At 34.3% G+C, this 21,635-nt stretch overlaps 1 protein-coding gene across 3 annotated transcripts in view; it reads right to left on the bottom strand.

Annotated features, from left to right (window-relative positions):
- Positions 1 to 21,635, bottom strand: part of Ptbp3 (polypyrimidine tract binding protein 3) — a 92,672-nt gene that overhangs the window by 64,259 nt on the left and 6,778 nt on the right. The window lies entirely within an intron of this gene.

Consider the following 21,635-nt stretch of genomic DNA (forward strand, 5'->3'; position numbering starts at 1 on the left):
AAATTCTTTAAAATCAGTGATTTTTCAACCATTAATTCTAATGTGTACTATGTCTTAAATATTTTATTCAGAAAACTGAAAATCTCCATTCCCCCAAAGATAAAGATTAAGGCTTCACTTAAAGCATAGGTCTTCCTGATAATTTCTAAAATGTAGGTCTTATTGGGCTTTGCAGCCTTATAATTATCAGACAAACCTTGTAGTTCACTGGCTACATGGAGATATAGAAAGATAAAACTTTTTGCAATTTTAAATATAGTAAAAATCTAAATGTACCAAACATGGTTTTTATGTATGAGAAATTTGGTAAAGTATGTGTTACTAATAGATATATTTTCTACATACATGTGAGGTTAGGATCAATGTTTCATTTGAAAATCAAGTTAGTTTGATATTAGAATCCACTTCCACTATTTCTGGCAATAATATGTTAAAATGTCAACAAAATATTATAATTACATTAAAATGCAAAAGGTGGGTTCGGCTTTAGCTCAGTGGCAGAGTCTTCCCCTAGCATGAGTGGCACACTAGTTTCCATCTTTAGCACCATATGAAAGCAAACAATAAACGCAATCTGTCCATCTAAAAAGTTGGGTATGTAAGCCAGTGGTAAAGCACTCCGGGTTCAATGTCCAGTGTTACAAATTTTAAAAACCAACTTTGAATAAAAGTTAAGACCATAAGTGTACATGCAACAAATCCCACCATTATGTACAACTATAAATCACTAATAAAAAAATACAGAGAAAAAAAAAAGACCTTATCAACATACACTTATCAGAACTAAAATAAAACAGTGACAAACTCTTGACAAGGATGTGGAAGAATCTGGCTCTTTGAATACACAGCTGGTAGGAATGTGAGACAGTACATTTTGAGGTTTTTAACTAAACATAAAATGTTATCTTAAAAGATGACATGTTCTTGGAAGGGTGGGAATATAGCTCAGTGATACAGTGTTTGCATAGCATGTGTGAGACCTAGGTTTGAGCCCCAGGACGATTAAAAAAAAAAAAAAAAGACATACTCCAAAATAAATAATATGATTTTACCCATACAATATTCTCAAAATGACCATTCGCAGTGGGTACAGACACTTGGGGAAAGGTGAAATGATTATAAAAGGGTACCAATAAGGGAGATCTTTGTGGTGATAGCCTAGTTCTATATCTTGATTTTGGTGGTAGTTACATGAATCTGTATATGCCATAAAATGAAACAAAAAGAAATATGGAAATAAAAATGCCATATACAGGCATTGTATCAGTGTCTCCATCCTTGTTTTAATAATATACTATAATTATGTAAGACATAAGTATTGAGAAACTTGGTGAAGTGTTCATAGGACCTGTTTATGGTATTTTTACACTTTGCTATGAATCTCTAATTGCTTAAGAATTTTAAAGTAAAATAAAAACAATAATCTAAGATAAGAGATATTTCATGTTGAGGTAGAGAACTCCTACTGGCTTGAGAGGCTTCTTAGACTAGTCATCACTAACACCTGTGCTGAACCCACCCAGGGTTCACTGTCACTGTTCATCCCCACACTATGCTTTAAAGATGAACAATATTCAAAACAGAACCACATGGATTCCTTATGGAAATCTATGTGTAAGGTTAAAAAAAAAAGAAAAGAAACTATAATTATAGAAGAGAGACTACATACACCAGAAAATAATATAACTTTAAATTTGTTCATATAGTAGCCTCTCCTGAATACAAAGGGATACAATACTCAAGGGAGAGGCAAATAAGAAATTGACTAAAGGAATAAAAGTGAGATTGGTGCAAAAATAAATAAACAAATACCTCAAAAGTCAAACATTTCATGGAAAGGATTAGAAAGTAAAAAATGCAAACAATTTTCTACCATCTAAATAAATTACCTGCTGTAAGGAACCAACTCTTTCTATAATTTTCATATTAAAAAAAAAACTCAAAAAAAAAAAAAAGAAATGTTCAAGAAAGCACTTTCTTGGAATGACCTGAGATTACCTGAAAAGCTTCTAGAAAATAAATTTAGTTGTGAATACAGGTCCCAGCCATGGCTTGCCAGCTAAGAATTTTAAAAGTTCATGGCAGTCTTCATAATGCACACTTTTAATTTTTGGAGAAAAAGTGATTCATGTTTCTTCTATTTCTATCTCATTGGATAAATGGTTACCTAATTTCCTACCAAATAAATATCTAACCATTAATATGAAATTAGTTTCTGTTATTTACTGAATCAAATCTAAATATACTGTGATAGCAATTAAAAGCTCTAATCTGGATCCCCTTCTCAGCCATATAATTTTCCCAAAATACATCAGCATTTATGCTGCTTGTTTTTATTCTTGTCTTCTGCCTCAAACACTATCTCTTCACTACTGGTCACAGACAATGGTACTACATTCTTGAAAATGTTTTCATCCCAAAAGTAAAGGTTCAACTTAATTTTGTTTTCAACATGACAATGTGTATGGTTCTAGGACTTTAGTATAGTTCACATAATACACTCTTTCTGTATAAGTAATATCAGTATCGAGTTTTTTCAAATATGTGTACAAAGTTTTTTCTCAGCTACTTTGAGCTCTATTATTGCACCTTATACTAGATTATATTCCATCACAGCCTGTGGTGTCAGGTGTAAAATCTCTTGGCTATGCATTATAATCTTACGTCCAGTTTTAAAATAAATGCTCTATACCAGGTCTCACTCAGAGATTCTTTTTTTAAAAATATTTATTTTTGGTTATAGTTGGACCCAATACCTTTATTTCACTTATTTATTTTTATGTGGTGTTGAGGATCGAACCCAGTGTTTCACACATGCAAAGCAAGTGCTCTACCCTGAGCCACAACCCCAGCCCTCACTCCAGAGATTCTTAATCCATAGGTCTACAATAGAACCTAGACACCTAGACAGTTCCAAAGCTCCATAGCTGATTTTAATATGTAGCCAACTGAGAACCACCACAACAGATATGTAATGAACACAGAGCAGAACAGTAATGCAGTTAAAAATGTAGTCTTCTAGAGTAAATCAAATCTAGGTTTGAATTTAGGCTCCACAAAGTAAATTACCTTTATATTATACAAATTATTTAACCCTCTGTAAGACTCAGTTTGCTCACTTAGATGAATCATAATAATACCCACTCTGATGAGTTGCTCTGAGGATCATTATTTCTAGTATATAGGTTTCATTAAACACTGGCAATGTTTAATAATTACTTGGTCCTTTTCAAAAGCTATATATGCCAATAGTTACTTATATTCAATGCAATTAATACTGGAAAGTAATCACCTAAAAGTGAGAATTATTCTTTCAATATGGAAAACTTTCCAAAATTTCTAAAGGAAACATTCCCTTAATACATTTTTTAATTTCCTTCTCTCAGATAAATTATAAAAGACTTGATTTGATAAAATGGTCTTAGAAACTGAAAGCAGTAATTTCACATTCTATATAGCAAACTCTTAAAATGTGTATCCATTTTTAATAACTAGAGTTGATTTTTACTTTGTTTAGAATTGTATGGGAGATTAAAATCTCATTGATGATTAACCTTAACAGAATAAAAACAAAACATGTTATTTTCCTATGCATTAGGACTTCTCCAGAATACTGTGATACTTTTTTTAAGAGGGGAAATGTTCTTTTTATATGTTACCATCCTTATTTAAACCTCTATGCATACTCATCCAATTACCTCATTATCTGTAGATTTTAAATTATTTTTTTCATTTTATGATTCATTCATCTTACTACGCATTTTGTGAAATTACAATATGAATCTATGAGTGTCTCTATAACCCTTTCAACTGATAGGTTTTTCAAGTTGTTAAAGTCTTCACAATTATTTTTAAAAATTATGTCATCTATAACTATTTCCCTATTATTAACTGTGCTTCCAAATTATTGCTATAAATCATGCTGCAATAATTCTTTTAGAACAGCATTTTTCCTGTATTTTTATCTGTAGATGGGAGAAAATCTTTGCTATCTACTCTTCTGAGAGAGAATTAATATCTAGAACATGTAAAGAGCTCAAAAAACTTTACATCAAAAAAAGTCAAATAACCCAATTAATAGGCAAATGAACTAAATAGACACTTCTCAAAAGAACAAATACAAATAGCCAATAAATGCATGAAAAATGTTCGATATCATTAGCAATTACAGAAATGCAAACCAAAACTACACTGAGATTTTATCTCACATCAAAAAACGGCAGTCACCAAGAACACAAATAATAATAAATGCTGCAGAGAATGTGGAGAAAAAAGGAGCACTTTTACATTGTTGGTGGGACTATAAATTAATACTACTACTATGGAAATCAGTATGGAGGTTCCTTGAAAGATTATGCATGGAACCACGACATGACCCAGCTATGCCACTCATCAGTATTTACCCTGAATAATTACTACAGTGATACATGCATACTCATGTTTATAGCAGCACAATTCACAATTCAAACTATGGAACCAGCCTAGGTGTCTGTCAGTGGATGAATGGATAAAGAAAATGTGGAATATATACACAATGGAATTTTAATTATGCATAAAAAATTATGTCATTTTCAGGAAAATGAATGGAACTTGAGACCATCGTGTTAACTGAAATAAACCAAATTCAGGTCAAGGATCCTATGTTTTCTCTCATTTGCAGAAGCTGGAGAAGTAAAAGGAAATCAAAAGATCAGTAGAGGAAAGCAACCAAGGGGTGGCAGGTGGGGAGCGGGGAAGAGGGAAGCGCTGGGGAGTGATATTGGCCAAATTATATTGTTACATTATGTCATTTATGAACATGTAACAACAAATCCCATCATTATGTACAACTATAATGCACCAATTAAAATATGGGGAAAAACAGCATTTTTCCTAGATTTTGTATTTTATTTGTAGAATAAATCTTCAAGAATAAAACAGACAATTTTTGATTACGTGAAAAGTAAAGCTACTGTTTTAGTCAGCTTTTTTCATTGCTGCAACCAAAAGACCTTATAAGAACAATTAGAGGAAGAAAAGTTTATTTTACGGCTCACAGTTTCAGAGGTCTCAGTCCACAGACAGCTGCTCCATTCCTTGGGGCTTAAGATAAAGATGAACATCATGGTGGAAGAGTATAGAGGTGGCTCAAGACATCACACCAGGAAGCAGAAAGAAACTAACCTCAACTCAACAACTATATACCCCAAAGGCACAACCCCAATGACCTACTTCCTTCAGCCATACCCTACCAGCCATATCAGGGGACACTGGGTTAAAGCACTCACAACCCAATCACTTCACCTCTAAATCTTCTTCTGTTGCCTCACACAAGAGCTAAATATCCAAACTACAACAGCTGCAAAAAAACTCAAATTCCCGTAGAACATGTAGAATAATTTCAAATTATTAGTATGCTGACTACTAAGAAGCATTTTATCTCTACAGGCTGTCTTCCAAATATTGTTAAAATTAGCACATGACTGCCTCATTTTAATATGACTCAGTGTTTGAGTAACAAAGAATTTAACCTTGCCCAAAGAGAGGTATAGCTTTTGCCTTCTCCTGGGAAGCAATCTCTAAGCTCTTGGAATGTCATGTCTAAGAGGGCTACCTTTTTTTTCTCTCCAGCCTAGGGGCTTTAGGTTACCAGGTAGTCCTCAGTATAAGAGCTGACTATACATCATTTAGTTAGGGGCCTGTGGGTCATGCCTGGAGCAAGCAGCTGGAGATGTTAGACAAAGATAACCCTTGTGGGAAACCAGTTATGTTCACATAATGGAGCCCCTATATAAACTGTAAACACCAAAGCTCTGATGAGCTTTCCCGGTTGACAATGCACCATACCTACTACCACACAGTGAAGCTGAGAAAGTAATGTGTCCATGGGGAGAACACCAAAGCTCCAAGTTTGGTTATTTCCTTGGACTCTGCCTTATATGTTGTTCCCTTGACTGATTTTAATCTGTAGCCTTTCTATGTAATAAACCATAGTTTAATAGCTTTCAGTGTATTGCGTGTCCTAGCAAATTATCAGACCTGAGGGTAGTAATTTGGAGAACTTGCTAGACTTACAAGTGGTATAAGAAAAACAAGACTTGTATGGACTGTGTCTCATGATTTCACAAGTGGCCTAACTCTTCACAGGGTTAAATGATGAATCATTAAACATAATCAAATTATTCATTTAACAAAACTTTTTAAACTTTATTCTGAACTTTTGAATTACCACTGAACTTCTGTTGAAAAAAATTAGGAAAATTAGAAATTAATTTAAATTTATACATCTTAAATTAATGCAACCTCTTAACTGTCACATTCAAAATATACACACAAAATATCAATTAAATAAGGAAATGGCGAACACTGCAAGATTCTTCAAAATAAATGACTAAGTTGGATAATTCTACTAAGCTCTTTCAATGATATAAAGAGCTTTTAAAAAATAGAATATTCAATCTAATGTATGAAATATGATATGTCAAGAGCTTTGTAATGTTGTGAACAACCAATAAAAATTAAAAAAAATAAATAAATAAAAAATAGAATAAAAAATGCTTTAAATAATGCATACATAAAGGAAATTCTATAGCATCAAGTGATATACTGAGACAGATATTTTTATTGTCTTACATTACACAATAAACACACACAAAAAAAGACTCTTGAAATTTATATTTGGAATCCTATTCATCAGTGATGGGGTTTATCACTCATCACACAGAATAAACCAGACTCAAATTATTATGATACTGGGAACATTTTTTTTACCCTAGTAATTTCAGAATGTGATAAACAAAAGAACAAAAGGAGTTTACATCTGAAAATGTAGTCATTAAAAAGTCTTAAGCTGGGCTGAGTTTGTGGCTCAGCCACAAGTAGAGCGCTTGCCTAGCACATGCACAGCCCTAGGTTCAATCCTTAGGACCACATAAAAATAAATAAATAAAGATATTTTAAATAAGTATTTTTTTTAAGTCTTAAGCTACAATTTACTGGCCAAGTTTTCCCCCCAAGAATTTATGTTCAAATTACACGGGGGGGGGGGGGATTTCATATTATAAAGCTTAAATCCCAAGAGTTATGTTACTTTGTAAAACATGATAAAAAACATAATTAGTTCTGTATTGTCACTTTAAACACTTCTTTTATTAAAAGAAATAAAACCTTTCTTTCCTAGACACAATTTTTGTCTCAAAAACATACAGGCTATTTCAGTATAAAATAATTTTTTACTGAAAATTATATACCCTAAGTCTATAAGTAATTTTCCTTAATAGCAGAGGAGAAATAATGCAGACGTAACTAAAACTCAAAATTTCTCCCATTAGGTTTGAGTGCTATAAGAAATGTGGCTTAAGGGAAGAATGAAAGATATTCCAGCACAATGAAAAGACTTAAGAGAAGGAAAATAAAATATCTTGTATCAACAGTTAACAAATTAACAGTACACAAAGGCAGCCTTAACAGGACAAATAATAAAGATATAATGGGGAGGAGCAACAGACACTACTGGATCAACAGTCTCCTTAGAAACACACAGTAAATTTACATTGAGTCCAGCAGTTTCCTGCAGACTTGTTAGCTCTCTGGTTAAGTCAACACACTAATCAGCTACACTTCCCTCAAGTATCAATTATTGAAGCTCCTTCCTGATTGAAGAGGGAAAAAACTAACAGGACCAACAAGGCAAAGGAATAATGCAATAAAGCAACACAAATAAAGTGTTTCATTATCAAATTTGATGAGAATTGGTTTTATTTAGCATTAAAGTGAGAGTATTAATATGATAAAAGGTAATACACACAACTGAAAGACAGACACTGAAATAAAATGTAAGGAAGATTCTAAAAATAAATCATTAATTCATGTTAACCTTCAGATCATAGCTAAAATATATGTGATGATTCATTTTAGCCTACCAGATACAAGGGGGGAGGAGATGGAGAAGGAGCAGGGAGAAGAGCAGCAGCATCACTAGGTCCAATTTATTTTTAACCCCAGATATCTGTTTTCCATCATTTCATACAAATCTCCCCTCAATTTTATGCCAATCCTGTGACCCATTTATTCTACATATAAATATCATTTTATATTAAACTTAAATAAGAATACTTGTATATAGTTATCCTTTATAAGAGCAAAAGAAAATACAATGATAACTAGTATGGATTGATTAGTATATGCCACATACTGTTCAACATACTTTTTATATTCCTATTTTATGAAAGCTAAGAAGCCATTGATTTGAAGAACCCATCATTTTATCTGACATCTAAAAAGTAAAAATGCTGCCAATTAAATTATACCTATCAAATTTAGGATGCATCCTGATACAGAAAATGTAGGTATGGGGGAAAAAGGCCTTAGAATCAATGCACTGAATCTTTACAAAACTCCAAGAATTAAGTACTATTATGCTGACCAACATTGGTACAAGATGTTATACCCCACTGTTAAAAATACTAATTCTATCCTTTTTCTTTCTACATTTTAAGTTCTGGACCTCTCTCAAATGCCTTTTCACAAGGTAAGAACTAACAGAACGTTAAGTATTTAACTTTAAAACCATAAGCTTATTTTTTGTGTATGTGTGGGCGGGGGGTACTCAGGATTGAACTCAGGGGCATTCTACCACTGAGCCACATCCCCATCCCTATTTTTTATATTTTATTTAGAGACAGGGTCTCACTGAGTTGCTCAGTGCCTCGCTTTTGCTGAGGCTGGCTTTGGACTTGTGGTTCTCCTACCTCAGCTTACCGAGCTGCTGGGATTATTACAGGTGTGTGCCATCATGCCTGGCAGAAGCAACCTTTCTAAGGATAGCAATCTCAGTCTTGCTACATTACATGCTTTCTACACATCAGCCAAGCCTAAAAAACAAACTAAATTTTAATTTTTTTTAAAGAGTTATCTCATTAACAATGGAACCCAGACACGCTTCTTCAAAATTAAGGTTGTATTTCCATTTTAGCAAGGGATTTAGAAGAGGAAGAATCTGAAACACTGGAGGCCAACAAAATATCAGAGACAGATATAACAAAAGATTCAGGCTAGGGAGTTCAGGCATTTGGACTCAAGTCCTGGCTCCACTGATTGTTGTATTATAGATAAGTTATTTGGTATATTTCCACCTCAGTTTCCTATCTGAAATAGTGAAAATAAAAAATTATTTTCTTCAGTGTTACTGGTAAGGATTACATGCTACTATTAAAAGAAGTTCCTGGGCTGGGATTGTGGCTCAGTAGTAGACTGCTGGCCTAGCATGTGCAAGGAACTGGATTCTATCCTCAGCACCACATAAAAATAAATAAAATAAAGGTATTGTGTACAACTGAAAAAGTAAAAATAAAATAAAAGAAGTTCCACTCCTCACTTAGTCCCTATTGAAGTCTCTCTGAGGTTAAATGACAATCAGAACAGCAAGGGTCTTATACCAATGGTCATGACATACAATCATGATATCCAACTGTTTAGCAACAGTTAAATACCAATATACATCATGAATTTACAGAGGAGAAAATGGACTTTATTATAAATGATATGTGGACAACTGGGGAGCCATCTTAAGAAAGACAATAATGACTCTATATCTTAAATCCCTCTTTAGAAGAAAGCCCAAGTGTATGAAAATGTAAATAAATTTTTAAAAAATCAGAAAAGTATTAGAAGAAAATAGAAGTAAATCCTTTATAATCCTCAAATGGGGAAAGCCACTTATGACTTAAAATCCAGAGCTAAACAACAATAAATTCAGTTATCCAAAAATAAAAAGGTTTGGTATGACAGAAAACTTCATAAGCAAGTCAAAAGACACAACAGGAAAAATATTTACAGTTCATTACAGGCAAAGGGTTTACCTATTTTACAAGGAGCTTCGAGAAGTTGAGAAGAAAAAGACTGTGCCAACAGAAATATAGGATGAGAACCTTAAAAATAAAAAATGTGCTCTACCTTACTCATAGAATAAATATAACTAAATTAAAATAGTATTTCTCACCTTTAACACTGGCAAAAACACAACTCTGACAGCACAATTTTTCAATTCGAATTGGGAGTACAAAATTGTACAACCACACTGAAGGTGAATCTGGTTAATATTTTCCTAGAGACACATAAGTAATCCAATGTCTGCATTCCATTTCACAAATACATATGTATGACATGAAATGGTGGCATGCATAAGGATTATTCTTTTTTTTTTTTTTTTTTTTTTTAGTTCTTAGCGGGCGAACACATCTTTGTTTGTATGTGGTGCTGAGGTTTGAACCCGGGCCACACGCATGCCAGGCGAGTGCGCTACCACTTGAGCCACATCCCCAGCCCAGGATTATTCTTAAGTAATTACTTAACAGTGCACAATACTAGAAATAAGAATCCATCAGTGGAAATCCTTGTAATTGGGCTGGGGCTATAGCTCAGTTGGTAGAATGTTTGCCTTACATGCACAAGGTCCTGTGTTTGATCCTCAGCACCACCCCCCCCCAAAAAAAAAGAAAAAAACTGGGAGACAGAGAGAATGGGAGAGAGAGAATGGGAGAGAGAATGAGAGAGAGAATGGGAGAGAGAGAGAATGAGAGAGAGAATGGGAGAGAGAGAGATATTATCCTTGTAATTGCTGTTTTCTCAAAATATTTTGCAGCTGTTAAAAAATACTGGCCAGGTGTGGTGGTACATGCCTGCAATTCCAGGTACTCAGGAGGTTAATGCAAGAGGATCACAAATACAAAGCCAGCCTGGGCAACTTAGGAAGCCCCCGTCTTATAAAACTTTAAAAAGGTGTCAGGTCCAACAGCATATACCTGGAATCCCAGAGATTCAGGAGGTTAAGGCTAGAAGATCCCAAGTTTAAGGCCAAGTTTGGCAATTTAGCAAAACCCAGTTCCAAAATAAAAAATTAAAATGCCTGAGGATATAGCTCAGTGGTAGAAAGTTGATATTGGTCTGTTCCAGTTTTCTGTGTCCTTAAGATTCAGTTCTGGTAAATTTTGTGTTCAGAAACACATCTATTTGTCCTAAGTTTTCCAGTCTGCTAACATATATGTGGTCATAATGGTCCCTAATAATCCTTTGCATTTCTGTGGCATATTGGTTGCAATGCCTCCTTTTCAATCTCATTTGTGTCTCCTCTTTTGCCTTGATTAGTCTCACTAAAGGTTTTCCAATTTTGCTCATTTTTCAAAAAACCAGTTCTTTATCCTATTGGAGTTTCTTTGGGGGGTGGGGGGACTTGATTCCTAGTTTTCATTATTTTCCCACAACTCTCTATTTCACTCATTTCTTCTCTGATCTCTATTATTTCTTCTATAAATATGGGGCTTGCTTGATTTGTTCTTGTTTTTTTTTTTGGGGGGGAGGGGGGTGGGAATGGGGATTGAATCAGGAATACTCGATCCCCGAGTCACATTCCCAGGCTCCATTTTGTATTTTATTTAGAGACAGGGTCTCATTGAGTTGCTTACTGCCTTGCAGTTGTTGAGGCTGGCTTTGAACTTGCAATCCTCCTGCCTCAGCCTCCCAAGCCACTGGGAATACAGGTGTATGCCACCCGTCCTGGCTTTGTTTCAATAATTTTTTAAAAATTTCCTTCTGAATTCTTTGACCCATTGGTTGTTAAAGAGAATATGGTTTCATTTCTGTGTATCTGTACAATTTTTAAAGTTCCTTTTATTGATTCTACTTTTATTTCACTATAGTCAGAGAAGATACATGTTATGACTTAAATTTTCTTGGATTTGTTGACACTTGTTTTGTGGCCTAACATATGGTCTATCCTGGAGAATGTTCCAAGTGCTGAGGAGAAGAATTTGTACCTTAAACTGTTGGATGAAATGTTGTAAATGCATATTGATCCTTTGGGTCTACAGTATAGTTTATCTCTAATGTTTCTTTGTTGATGTTTTTTGTCTGATGTGTCCACAGATGAACCTGAGACGCTGAACTCTCCAACTATGACTGTATTAGTCTCTCCTCTTAGATCTAATAATGTTACTTTATATAATTGGAAACTCCAGCATTGAATGCATATATATTTACAATTGTTATCCTCTCCTGCTGAATTATCCCTTTTATCATTATATAGTGACCTTCACTGGCTCTTCAGTTTTTTATCTGAAGTCAGGTTTTTTTTAAGAGCTACTATTTTATATTTTAGAGCTACTCGTGCTCACGTTTGGTTTCTATATGCATGGTGTATCTTTTCCTATCCCTTAGTTTTCAGTTTGTGTCTTTACTGTTGAAATCAGTTTACCAGGGACAACATATTATTAGCTCTGTGATTTTTAATCCCTTCAGTTGGTCTATATCTTTTAATTGGCAGAATTTAACCTGCTTGAATTCAAGGTGATAATTACTGACAAGTAAAGACATCACTATTATTCTGCTAGTTTATGTTTTTTCTGGTTGTTCTGTATACCCTTTTGCTCCTTTCTTCCTCTTGTTCATCTTTGTAAGTTTGGTGGTTTTCTGTATTGAGAAGATTTGATTCTTTTCACTTTCTCTTTTGGGTATGTGGTCTGCTGTTGAGTTTGGAATCTTCCCATATTCTCACAATGGCAGTTACCATTCCTCCACTTCTAACATAGGAACTCTTAAGTATTTCTTACATGGCCAGTCTGGCAGTGATAAATTATCTTGGAAAATATTTCTTCATTTTTCTGAAGGATAACTCTTCTCGGTAGGCAACTGTTTCTTTTGTTTTCATTGATGTTGTTTTTTTTTTCCTGTCAGGACTTTGAATGTATCATCATCCCACTCTCTTCTGCCTGTAAGGTTTCTGCTAAGATATCTCCTGTCGGTCTAATGGGGATTCTTTACTAAGTGATGTGACACTTTTTTCCTGATACTTTTAGAATTCTGTCTTGTACTTTTGACAAGTTAACTATAACAAGTCTCACAAAGGATATATATTTTTTTTAACCTCTATTACAGGGGTTCTTCGAAATTCCTGGACTTGTATGTTTATATCTTCCCAGAATTTAGGAAGTTTTCAATAATTATTCACTGAATACATTTTGAAATGCCTTTTCCTGTCTCTTCTTCTAGAACACTCATAATTTGAAGATTTGCTCAAAGGTGCCCCATAAGTCTCCTCTGTTGCTTCTTTTTTTTTCCTTGACTGAGTTATTTCAACAAACTTTTGTTCAAGCTCAGAAATTCTTTCTTCTCTCTGATCAATTCCACAACTGAGGTCCTCAAGTGTATTTTTTATTTTAGCTATAGAGTTCTTTGGCTACAAGATTTCTAACTATTTTTATACTCTTTCTTTGCTAAATTTCTCATGCATATCATAAACTGCCTGTATTCTCTCATCTACCATTAAGTTTCTTTTAAATCACACTTTTGATGGCTGGGTTTTAGCTCAGTATTAGAACACTTGTCTAGCATGTATGAGGCCCAGAGTTCAATCCCCAGAACTGCGAAAATAAATAATTAAATAAATACATCAACTTTTGAATTCTTTGTCAGGCAATTCATTTATTTCCTTTGCTTTGGAGTTTTGCTAAAGAGTTATGATGTTCCTTTGGAAGCATAATGTTCACCCTGTTTTTTCATGTTTCTTACGTCACTGTATCTGTTGGGTTAGTTTCCTCTACCAATTTCATAGGATGGATTTTATAATAAAAGACTTTTTTTCTGCATAGACTGCACTGGCTCTGACTCCATATTAGCACTTTAGAGCAGTGTCCACATAGCTTCTTCAGCTATGATCAAGGTCAGTAATGTCTACAGGTGTCTCACTGGCCTAGGACTGTGGGACTGCCCTGTCAACTGGAATGTCATTTCTCTTAGAGTGGTTGGGTTCACTGGGAACACTGGGAACTGTGTGGCCCCCTGTGGGGAATGTGAGAAACATCAGTTTCCTTGGACAGGGCAGGGAAAGGATTGCTCTGGTGGGCCAGTGAAGGTGAGATATGGCTGGTGTGGCAGCAAATGTATGGCACAGATTGAGGACCTGTCTACATCTGAGGTTCACACAGGTTGACTTCATAGAACCTCTGAGCACCAACCTGCTCAGAGCAGCTGCTTCCTGGGACCAAGAGTGAGGAGCAATCCATTTGTTTCTCTAGTCTCAGCTAGCTAAATTTCTGAGAATTACCCAGCTGCTTCTTGAGGAGACAAGATGCATCACTCAGTTGCATTCCAGAAACCTTAGGGGCTAAGCTGAACAGGGTAAGTTGTTTGCTAAACAGGGTAATGGGTAAGTGGGTAGGGCCACCCATCTCCTGCATTTTATATTTGAAGAAGAAAAATTATGTGTTTACCTTTATTTGCATAAAAAAATACCAAAAAGATTTTTAAAAAACAGTAAAATGTTTACCTTTGGGTAGAGGAAAAAATGCAGACAAGGCTGAGAATGTCAGAAATATACAACATAGCTGAATTTCATTTCTGTTAAATTACATCTACTATTCTTTTTGCATTTTTAAATAAATTTAATTTTATCAAAGCATACACAGTATATCAATTAAGAGTTTATATGATTAAAGCAAATCTCTCACTCCAATTCAAACAATTCTCATTTATTCTTATGTTTGAACCAATAACCCAGAATAATATGCTTACCTCATATTTTTAAATTATCAACTTTAAAAGTAAACCATCTGATGTCTAATATGAAAATTTAATTATTTATCGTCCTTTTCCCATACTATCAATGTCTGAAACATATTCTAACTTTTAATTATTCTATAAGTACTTGTGAATTTTAATAATAACTGCTATATGAATAAAAACAAAATTATACCTTTATTGCTTATGTGGTTAATTCAACATTACATAATTTATCATTCTGAAAGACAAACATGTTAGTGTTAGTACTTTCTTATCTTCCTTCCCCCTTCCATCAATTTACCCTTTATATTGTTAACAATTTCATTCTGTCCTGCTACAGCAGCATTTGGGCTCTGTTCATTCATGTAGTTACAAAAGGTTGACTCAAAAGTTGAAAATCCCCAGGTGTGGTGGCACACACCTATAATCCCAGCAGCTCAGGAGGCTGAGGCAGGAGGATTATAAATTCAAGGCCAGCCTCAGAAACTTAGTAAGGCCCTAAGCAACTCAGCAAGACCCTGTTCAAAATAAAAAAAAAAAAAATGGGCTATGGATGTGGCTCAGTGGTAAAGCTATTCCCAGCAGCCCCTACCAAAAAGTTGAAAATCAAGAAACAGTAAACATATTTTCATAACTGTAAATATTATTTAAGGAAACATGATCTTGGCACACTTTGTTTTTTACTCTGTGGTCCAATGTGACAATCTTAGGACTACTTAAAAAACACCATTCTGAGATTCAAGGTCAAATGGATTCATTATTACAGTCCCATATATATTGCTTAACATCATGCCACATTCTAATCTGATTCATATAACCAAGATTTTCTCCAGTTTATTAGCTTTCCATAATATCTTCAAGTGCCTTTTAAAATTCATACTACTCTCTTTTATCATAGCATCAACTTTGTCCCAAACTTTCCATGACACTCTTCATCATATCCGATCCCCATTTTTCCCAAAAAAAAAATCTTCCTAAAACCCTACTTTGTCCTTCTGCTCTAACCTAGAATAATTGTTTTCTCTGGGTCTTCTGAACAGCTGTTGTCAATCTATATCGCCTTCTCACTTTCTCTTCTAGGATGGCTCAATTTTTCTTAAACCAGTGTCGTCTTTGTTGTTATTTCATCATGAGCACATCCTTAAATAACTATCTAAATGACAGTTAAAGAAAGTAAAGTTTCTGGATCCAGCCCATGGATGAGAATTCTACCCTCATAAATGATCATTTGAATTAGTAGAGAATTTTTGGTTAAAAAATTATTTTTCCCAGCAGGGCGCAGTGGCACCCACCTGTTATCCCAGCAGCTCAGGAGGCTGAGACAGGAGAATCGCAAGTGCAAAGCCAACCTCAGCAATGGCAAGGCACTAAGCAACTCCGTGAGAACCTGTTTCTAAATAAAATACCAAATAGGGCTGGGAATGTGGCTAGTAGTAGAGTATCCCTGAGTTCACGCGATAGTACCAAGGGGGGGGGATTAAAAAATTAAAAAAAAAATATATATATATACATATACATATATATATTTCCCCCAAGAAAATTAAAATACTGTCCCATTTTCATCCAAGATTAGCATGACTGATAAGATACCCATATGACATTCATTTATTTGATATTGACTTATTCCTCCCTGGAAGTTATGGGAATCATTTCTTCATCCATGGAATTCTGAAATTTTGCAATAACATAACAATATATCTAGGCAATGGGTCTTTGTACTCACTGTCCTAATTAACTAGTGGGTCTTTTGGTCTGAAGTCTGTAATCTGCATGAGTTACTAACCCCTGTCTCCAAATTCATCTGTAGAAAACTGTAGAAACTAGAAGAATGTGTGGATTTAAATTTTTAAAATTCTAATCAAAATAATGAAAGAAAAACCCTGAGGAAGCTGAAAGTTACTTCACTTAATGAGGATCCTGGCATGTGTGAGGCACTGGGTTCGATCTCCAACACCACATAAAAATAAAATAAAGATATTGTGTCCACCGAAAGCTAAAAAATAAATATTAAAAAAAAGAAATTAGGGGGAAAATCATAGGAAAAATATAGAAACACTTTGAAATAATGACAATAAAAACAATGGGCTGGGATTGTGGCTCAGCAGCAGAGCACTTGCCTTGCACATGTGAGGCACTGGGTTCAATCCTCAGCACCACATAAATATAAATAAACAAAATAAAAATATAAAAAGAAAAGAAAAACATTAATCAAAAACTTGTAAATCACAGCTTATGTAATTAAGGTAATTTATAAATACACATACCAGAAAACAAGAAATTTAAATGAGATACTTATTTAATTTTTAAAAAATTATAGCCATGTTTTTTAAAAATTTAGTTTTAAGTATTAACTGATCTATCCCAGTCAAAATTTTAGCTTCCTCTGAAGAAAATAACAAGCTGATTTTAAATTTTTTTTAAGTTGCTTTAGCTGTAGATGGACACAATACCTTTATTTTATTTATTTATTTATTTTTATGTGGTGCTGAGGATCCAACCCAGTACCACACACAAGCTAGGCAAGCGCTCTACCACTGAGCCACAACTCCAGCCCCTGATTTTAAATTATAAAATGAATTCAAATAACCTAGAAAAACTGAAGTAGTTTTGATAAAGAACAAAATTGGACATTACACATTTTAAGACATATTATATAAACCCCCTGTTGTCAGGTCAGTGCAATATTAACCAAAAATAGACAAATTGAGCAAGGAATGAAAATAAGAGGATGTAGAAATAGATCCAATCACATATGATGAACTTTCAAATAATGTTTCCAAAAAAACTTAGTCTGGAAAGGAAATCTTTCAATAATGGTGCCAATCTAACTGTATAACTACATGGAAACAAATCAATCTCCACCTCTACTTTACACCATATACAAAAAATAAATAGGCCAGGCACAGTGGTGCATACCTGTAATCCCAGCAACTCAGGAGATTGAGGCATGAGGATATCAAGTTCAAGGTCAACCTCAGCAACTTGGAGAGACCCTGCCTCAAAATAAAATACAAAAAGGGCTGGGGAGTAAAGCACCCCTGGGTTCTATCCCCATTGCCAAAAAAAAAAAAAAATTCTCTTTAGACATATCTATAAAAGCTAAAACTATGAAGGTTTCTTGAAACAAATAATGGGCAATAACTTTCTTCATGTCCTTGGGAATAAGTAGATTTCTAAGTTAAACAAAGAGAAAGCCATAACCAAAAATTTTTTAAAAAGAAAATATATTTATCAAATAAAATGCTTCTCTTTACCAGAGACATGATTAAACACAGAAGTCATGCAATGAGAGAAAATATATCTGATGGGCTGGGGTTAAGCTCCATGGTAGAGTGCTTGCCTCACATGTGTGAGTTTGATTTTCAGCACCATGTATAAACAAATGAATAAAATAAAGGTCCATCAACAACTAAAATCTTTTTTAAATGTATCTGACAATACACAAATAAATATCCACATATCCAGTAATAGACACATAAACCCTAACTGGAAAAAAGTTAAAAGACTTTCAGTTCAGTAAGGAGTTTGAAAACTGTCACCACCTCCCATCTTTACAAAAAGAAAAAAATACCAAACTAAAAATCATCAACTTTTCTTGGGCCTAGCAGAGAACTGTTGACTACTGGGCAAACTACTACCTCAAAATCTTAGAGAAATGGATAATCCAGAGTCACAGCCAACATATATCCAAAGTTCCCTTATGTGGGAACTTTGACAAGCTACTGGAGGATAAGTATTAACTTGCCCAGGATAAATCTCTGCAGCCTTCAATATTAGGGGTCCCAATGCATTCCTGAGTTTTACCTCTAATAAACTCATCAAGTTCTCAAGGTAAAGAGAAAAGAAAGGTTCTTCTGCCTCTAGCAGAAGAGGGAACATAACCATTGTGAAATGTGCATTCATGTTTCCTCAAAACAAAGTCCTACTCTACTCTATCTAATGTAAGGGAAAAGCATTTCCTCAACTCCAGCCCCTTCTTAGTCTTCCTGATTTACCTGAAACAACAACAACAACAACAAAAAAACCTGCCAAAGTCACAGCCCATGGTCACAGGCCTAATTTAACCTGGGCTTAGTGACACACACATGTAATCCCAGCTACTAGGGAAGCAGTGACAGGACAATAACTAGTTCAAGGCCAAATTGGGTAATTCAGCAAGATCCTATCAAAAATGAAAACAGTTGAGAATATAACTCCATCATAGAACACTTGCCTACCATGCCTACGGCCCCTGGGCTCAATCCTCAATACAAAAAAAAAAAAAATGGATATAAAGAGAATAGAATGCTTCTTCCTCTCCATGCCTTACCACCACATCACAGGGCTCTAGCTTAACAGCAATGGATTACAGCTGAAAGAGCTGCAAGAGTCAGACTTTAAGGAGAAGACAAAAACAAGGACACTAGGGAATTTGAAGCTTTAGCACCCATAGCAAATCTACAGCCCAACTCCTAGCCAGATTAACATGAAACTCTCACTAAAGGGGTTTTACCACTCAATTTCTATTGTCTGATACTATGGCTTTCAGCCAAAAACCAAATTATGTTAAAAGGCAAGAATAAACACAGACTAAAGAGACAAAGCAAGCATCAGGACCAGATTCAAATAGTAAGGGATTCTAGAATTACTGGACAAGGTTTAAAGTAACTATAATCAACATGCTTAAGGATCTAATGGAAAAAGTAGATAATATGCTATAATGTAAGCAGAGGAAAACTCTAAAAAAGAAGCAAAGTGAAATGCTAGAAATCAAAAACACTACAACAAAAATGAAGAAATCTTTGATATACTCATCAGTTGACTAGACATATCTGAAGAATAAATGAGCTTGGAGTTGGGGCTGTGGCTCAGTGGTAGAGTGCTTGCCTCCCATGTGTGAGGCACTGGGTTTGAACCTCAGCACCATATAAATAAAGGTATTGTGTCCATCTACAATAAAAAAAAAAAAGGTGTGTGTGTGTGTGTGTGTGTGTGTGTGTACACACACACACACACACACACACACAAATAAATGAGCTTGAAGATATTTCAATAGACTTTCCAAACTGAAATGCAAAGTAAAAAGAATGAGAACAAACAAACAAACAAACAACATCATCAAAAAAAACCCAGAACATCCAAAAACTGTGGGACAATTTCAAACATGTAGCACAGACATAAATGAAATACCAGAAAGAGAAAAGAGGTAGCTCAGTTGGTAGCTTGGGCATGTGCAAGGCCCTGTATTTAATCTCCAGTACCACAAAAGAAAAAGAAGAGTACAGAAGAAGCATTTAAAATAACAGTGGCTAATAATTTTACTACTAGTGATACTAAAACCACAGATAGGAAACTCAAAGATCATCAAGCAGAATAAATAACAAAGACATCTACACTTCTACAGAAAACCAAAGATAAAAGAAACATGAAAGAAATAGGGGGGAAAACAGATAATGAAGAAATAAAAATAATAATTACAGAGTTTCAACAGAAACTGAAAGTAAGGAAAACTGAAGTAAAATATTTAAAGCATTTTTAAAAACCTTTTGAATGTTTTATCTATAAAGAAATGATAAATGGGGCTGGGGTTGTGGCTTAGTGGTAGATGGCTCGCCTAGCTTGTGTGAGATCTTGGGTTTGATCCTCAGCATCAATATAAGTAAATAAAAATAAATGAATTGTATCCAACTACAACTAAAAATTTTTTTAAAAATTTAAAAACAAATGATAAATGAGGAGATTAAATGTTTAACCTGTTTTAAATATCATACAATGGGTACCCGTATTAACATATCACATGGTACCCCCATAAATACATACATTTATGATATTTTTATGTAAGACTTTAAATTTAAATTTTTTAAATATCAAAAAGAAAAAAGGTCAACCCAATATCTCTAGCACCACAAAAAATGTTTTGTCAGACAATAAACATCAAGAGAATTCACTATCAGTAGATCTGCTTTGCAAGAAGTTATTTGAACTGGGGAGGAGGCACATGCCTGTTATCCCAGCAGCTTGGAAGGAAGAGGCAGGATGATCATGATATAAATCAAAGGCAGCCCGAGCAATTTAGCAAGGCCCTAAGTAACTTATTGAGAACATTTCCCAAAAAAAAAAAAAAAAAGGGCTAGGGATGTGGCTCAGTGGTTAAGTGCCCTTGGGTTCAATCCTTAGTATCCAAAAAAAAAAAAAAAAAGTTTTTTATTATAAAGCAAATATTTGATCTACATAAAGAATATCAGAAAAGTAATAAATGAAGGTAAAATAAATCTTTAAATTTAATTGAGCTATAAGGTATCTACTGCAAATTATAATAGTAACAATGTAAAGGGCAATTATTGCTTAAGATTAAGTGAAATGAAGATCAGTAGTGTCACAAAAAGAAGGGATGGAAGAACTAAGAATGTTACATTACATTGTACCCACATTACATATCATGTAGAGCAAGAGTGTTATTTGATTATGTACTTAGATAAGTGTAAATATACATAGTAAAATGTATAGGGTAAGAATAAAGAAAAATGTTTAGAGGAAGTATAATTAATATGTGGAGAGAAATAAATAGAATTATAAAACAATTAAAACGAGAGAAGGCATAAAATGAAAGGAGAAATAAGAACAAGTATAATAAACAGAAAAGTTAATGAACATGGCAAATATTCATCCAACTCTATTAATCATCATTTGAAGTATGATTTATTTACACCGATTAAAATCAGATCAGCAGCTAGAAGCCAGTTATGCTCCTCCAGAAGCACATTGAGTTTTCTACATTCAACTACTCACTTAAAATAGGATGATAGTCAGATGCCAGGGTGCATGCCTGGAATCCCAGCAGCTAGAGAGGCTGAGGCAGGAGGATCCCAAGTTTAAAGCCAGCCTCAGCAACTTAACAAGTCCCTAAGCAACTTAGCAGTTTCTAAGCAACTTAGTGAGAGCCTGTCTCAAAGTTCAAAATAATAATGATAATAAAGGCTCAGGATGTGGCTCAGTGGTTAAGCACCCCTGGGTTCAATACTTGGTACCAAAAAAATAAGATGATGATGATGATGATGATGATGATGATGATAACCCAGAAACTGAAACATTTAAATAGAAGACCAACTTAAACAGGAATATGG

Source organism: Urocitellus parryii, chromosome 4 (genome assembly GCF_045843805.1).
Source record: "Urocitellus parryii isolate mUroPar1 chromosome 4, mUroPar1.hap1, whole genome shotgun sequence".
Lineage (NCBI taxonomy): Eukaryota > Metazoa > Chordata > Mammalia > Rodentia > Sciuridae > Urocitellus > Urocitellus parryii.